General features: G+C 41.0%; 1 protein-coding gene across 2 annotated transcripts in view; it reads right to left on the bottom strand.

Moving 5' to 3' along the window:
- Positions 1–5,284, bottom strand: part of ism1 (isthmin 1) — a 12,381-nt gene that overhangs the window by 5,737 nt on the left and 1,360 nt on the right. The window lies entirely within an intron of this gene.

Genomic DNA, 5,284 nt, shown 5'->3' on the forward strand with positions numbered 1-5,284 from the left:
TAAATTCATCCCAAAAGGACAGTTGAGGACATATGTCTTCTGTCAGGTATGCACAGAAGGAACAATTATTTCTCAATTGGACAGACAGCCATAAGTAGTCTGCAATCATCCATTCTGCACTGGCAGAAAATAAGATCAAAGAAAACCATCAATCATGTTCCTTGTTTTCTTTTTTCATGTCCCATTTTTTTCCTCCCCTAGTGCTTCTGTGGCCGGGCGGAGGCCTGAGAATATGGCAGCAGTGCTGTACTATTGCGGTGGCCAGTCACAGACAAAGTGTCAGTTCAGCCACATTGTGGTGGGCATAAAAGCCCCCAGTGGAGCTGTTTGTGTCCAGCCAAGGTGCACTCTGGGACAATATAGACGCTGTAAATGGAGTTGCACAGCAAGGGAGAAAGGATTAAAAATGTACATGTAACTTGAATTCAACCGCAGATGAGACAGCTGCTACACAGAAAGATATTCTATTTAGCCTTACTTCACTTGATGGAGAGATTCTACATTCACAGATGGAGTTAACAGGATAATATGATGCAGTTCAAAGAATTAAACAACATTCACATCACATACTTAATGTGAGCTATTGCCATAATTTTGAGAAGGAAGAGGAGATGGTTGTGCATTTTGCCTGTAGCCACCAATTAAAAAGGGATAAGATGACAAGTGTTTATGAGAATTTATGTTCAAAATCATAAAAATCTGAAGAAAATGATTCTGACCAAGCAGATTTCAATTAAAACCTCAAATGTCTGTGGCCGGGTTGGCTCAGTCGGTAGAGCAGGCGCACACATGCATAGAGGTTTATTCCTCGACGCAGAGGTCCAGGGTTTGATCTGTGATGATTTCCTGCATGTCTTCCCCCTTTCTCGCCCCTTTTCTCACCTAGCTGTCCTGTTCATTAAATGCAGAAAAGCCCCAAAAAATAATCTTAAAAAAAAAAAAAACAACAACACAAAAATGTCTTTTATCATAACCAAACAATTATGGCTGAGCGCTCAGTACAGAAAAAAGGTCATTTCAACAACATAGTTTGTGCATCTGCTATCAACCCTTTTATGCGAACATCACATGATCCTTTTTGGTTCTATCATGTAAGTACTTGGGCTTTGAGATGTCCACATGATAACCCTGTCTTTTCCAGTTCCCAGGCTTCAGAAGTCACTGGCTGTAATTGAGCTCCACTCAGGGAGCAGGCCCAACACAGCACTTACAGGTTCCACCTCAATGTACAAGCTCACACACAACTGTAAATAAAGATAACGTGTGGTTGATCTCCTCCGGGGGGAGGGTGTTCATATTTTTTATGGTTAATGCATTTAACTGCAGACCACACAAGTTGCTCTTCAGTCCAGACATTACTCTTTCATAATAATAATAATACTACTACAAACAGTAATTTCCCTGCCACTGAAAACAAGACAGTTCCCCTTTGTTCTCCCATCATAAGACTGTGAGGTGCTTTCATTCACAACACCTGCTGTCATTTAAAGCAACACTAGAGAACTTTTCCCGCCTCGGTCCTCCTACAGGTTGGAAGCTGAATTGTCCTATTATGTCACACTGGAACTACAGATCTGGCAAACTTGGCATAGTGCGGTTATAGCCGGTAGAGAGCCGCAAAGCGAATCCAGAAGTGCCGTTCACCCTGTTACGAGATCATGAACCACTGAAACGATTTTGAAAACATTATTTTAAGGTACAAAAAGTTCTCTAGTGTTGCTTTTAAGGATGGCTACCTACTAACACAGAAAACTATTTTAAAAGAAAGCAGATGCCACCACAAATGTTTCAAAATACGCAAACTGTTGGGTTGTAAAAACCCAGTCACAGTGTTTGCAGGCAGATTAATCATTTATCCAATCTAATCCTGTCGGAATCTTCTGTTGTGTCATATTATGCCGTATTACAAATGGCAGGCGGATTAACCTAATCAAACTATAAAAGCATCCGGATTAATCCCAGGGCAACACTTGTGATGTTTCACTCAGTAAGGGAGGCCATTGAGCTGACGCCTATACGGAAATAGTATTACTAATTTGTCTTGGCCATAGTTTATTTTGCAGATAGTACATTACTAAGATTGCTCTATATGGGAGAATTGCTAATTGGTATGCTGCAAGTTTATATGAAACTATTATTAATAATTTGCTACCAAACTACTACTGTAACCACCTAAAATGACCACCCAGTTTCATGTTTAAGTAAGTTGTTAAACTGTTTCGCTGTTTCGTTGCTGGACTCTGACATGGAAAGAGATTTTCTGATGTGCTACATTGACAACGGGTTGGTTCATTGTACTGTACATGTCTGCTTTATGACCATGGACAGATTTGTGGTTTGCTGTAGGGCATACGTTATCTATCAGCTGTAAAAAATCACAACAATTACAAACTGTGCCATGCTAAAGCTAGGTGATGTCTGAGGACACGCATGAAGGTGCACCAAAAATGCAATCACCAGCTGTCATTTCGTAATATGCCGTATTGCTTTTCCACCTTTTATTTATACAGAAGCTACATCAGAAACACTTAAATATGAGAGCTGCTCAGTATTGAACAGTCAAACCTAGATGCTACCGGAATGTGAACACAGGGCTGACATACAGTTTATTGTCTCTTTCTTTGGTGCCAACAGGAGAGGTGTTGATTTTCTCATTGGAAATAGCTGCCAAAACATAGGAAAATATCAGCATTAAAGCTAGAGTGCGTAGTTACTGTCGCCCCCATCAGGAATTCTAAGTAATGACAACACCACTGTTGCATCAACATGATACAAGCCTTCTGTAATCAAGCATCACCCACACCCCTCCTCAATGCAGTTGCTAGTAGCCAAGAAGGACACAGAGGATTAAAATAAACATGATGGACTCTTTAAATAAGGTAATTATCTTCACTCGAGTTACAGAAGTCACCGGACGACAACCATTTCTAAACACAGCCATGCTGAGAAATACAGAGAGTGTTGTGTGGAGCTGATAGTCTTAATTTATCTGTGTTAACTCATTTGGCAATGGCTTAAAAGTAAAAAAGTTACAGCCCTGAGCTGAATTAGAAATTGGAAAATTGTGAGATTGTATTGAAAACAGTCCACCATTTGGACAGAAACGGGGGAATCTGAAGTGCTTTCCCCCATAAACTCTGAGATTTCACTAAATCTATATTTCCATCTGGGAGTTCAGCAGTGTGAAGATCAAACCATGAAATTGTATATACACCAGAATAGATCTTTTTCAGTATCAATCAGTGTTTTAGCAGAATGATTGAGGAGAATAAGTAGAGTTGAAAAATAATGGAACGACTGCCCAACATGGAAATTAGTCACCTGAAAGGAATGGCAGTTGTGTATCAGTTGTGTGTTAAGTCGGTGAATTCCTCATAATATCGACATAAACATCTCTCTCTATCTTTTCCAAGTGGCTCTCAGTGGAGCTTTTTAACAAACATAATGAGCAAAACATGCTGTTTTCTCTTGTTTCTCTAATACAGCGGGGTGTAGCCGTGCACACAGGAGTAACTCATTTAAATGTTAAAAAAAAATCAGCAGTGTTGCCCTTTGATGGCGGGAAGCTTTACAGTCCCTATCACTCATCTAAGATCTGCCAACCCCCCCACCACTCTCAAAAGCTATGAATGAACATTTGCACACACAAGCCAACCCCCTCTCCCTCCTCACAGTTATCGCCTCTTCTTTTCCCGCTTCCCCCTTTTTCACTTTGTGAGGGCTGCTTAAAGGGGCATGACTCAATTTTCAATTGGGAGCAACTCAGGGGTCCTTCCCCCAGGGAGGCTGGCAGGAAATGAAGGCAGTGCACATTGTGCCAGATGCTTTTCCGCACGACGCTCATGTAGGTGGAAGAGGAGCTATCCTTCCCCTGTCACACGCCTCATACTGGGCTTACGTATGTGTTTATTTACCCGATCAAACTGAGTTACTATGAAGGAGTGAATCGTTTAGAGTTTACTTGTTAAAGAAATTAACACCTATATCATAATAGAAAGAGAAAGTCATGATTTATAATTTAGTACAGTATTCGTAGTTGTGTGTTCTTAGCTGACAAATACTGTTTTATAATATTAAATCAGACACCAGAATCTTTACACCGCCACAGTGGATGAATCTGCCTTACTGAGTCCGTGATGATAAAGTGCCTTGGACCAAAGCGTTTTCTCTCTCCACTACAGGTGCATGAAGCCACATCCTGTCATTTGTGTTCCTGTGAATGGCGTTTTAAACATGACACCTTGGAATCACAATACACCCCCTGGGCCGTGACAAGCCTGGCTGAAGGATGACATCACCCTCTTCAGTGGCGGACCAGTGAAGCATATCCGCACATAGTTGGAGCTTTCATTGGCAAAAGAAAAACAACACATTCAGCGCTTTTCCCTACATGTGGCATGACTGGCAATGTTGGACTCTTTCATCACAAGCCAGAATCTCTATGTAAATGGGAACTATAGTGACAAAAGGGATGTTGGAGTTGGAATGGGTGGCATGTGTTTAGTGTTTTTGCTGCATGTCCTCAGGAGAAACTCCCTCCTGGTCCTCATCCTGTTCCTCCAATCCAACATTTGGCTGTGTGACAAATATTCAATAAATTCCTGGAATATTTCTTCGGCTTTGCATGTCCTGATATCCAACCGAACGCGGGCTTGCTCGGCATATACACAGGCAGGTCTACAGTGATATTGGAGATAAGTGAAATTACCCTCACCATCCTCTTACTGAAGAACAAATGATTTCCATTAATTTCTCCCAAAAACCTAACAAAGAATTTATGAAGGGACACCATTCCAGTGGGCATAAATATCTCTGGGACATGACAAAAATATTTCAGCAGCATGCTAAACATACATCAAAAAGCAGCTGAAGGATGGTTAACACTCTCTAAAAAAAGCCTGGTCATCCCAGACCTGCCTTAACCTTCAAGTCAGGAGTTGAGGCCCTCCTGGAGTCTGTGTGCTTTATGCCGATGTTAAAATGGGCAGTTAAACTGTAAAACCTGTCCTAAGTGGTGTCATGTTGACAAATGTCTTCCTCTTGAAATGCTGTTGAGGTATGTTCTAAACTGGACCACAACCCAAAACTGTATTTTGACCAGACATCAATGCCAAAAGATTTAAAAAACTTCTGTTATTTATTTAGTTTATATTATTCGATTTCTTGTCTTTTCGTGTCTGACATTCATGTCTGATCTTGGTGTCTATGTGGCCTTGCCTACACATTTGAGTAGGATCAAATTAAGCTACTTGAAGACTTGATCTGGTGCAGTCTCTTCTTTTTG

This window comes from Etheostoma spectabile, chromosome 17 (genome assembly GCF_008692095.1).
Source record: "Etheostoma spectabile isolate EspeVRDwgs_2016 chromosome 17, UIUC_Espe_1.0, whole genome shotgun sequence".
Lineage (NCBI taxonomy): Eukaryota > Metazoa > Chordata > Actinopteri > Perciformes > Percidae > Etheostoma > Etheostoma spectabile.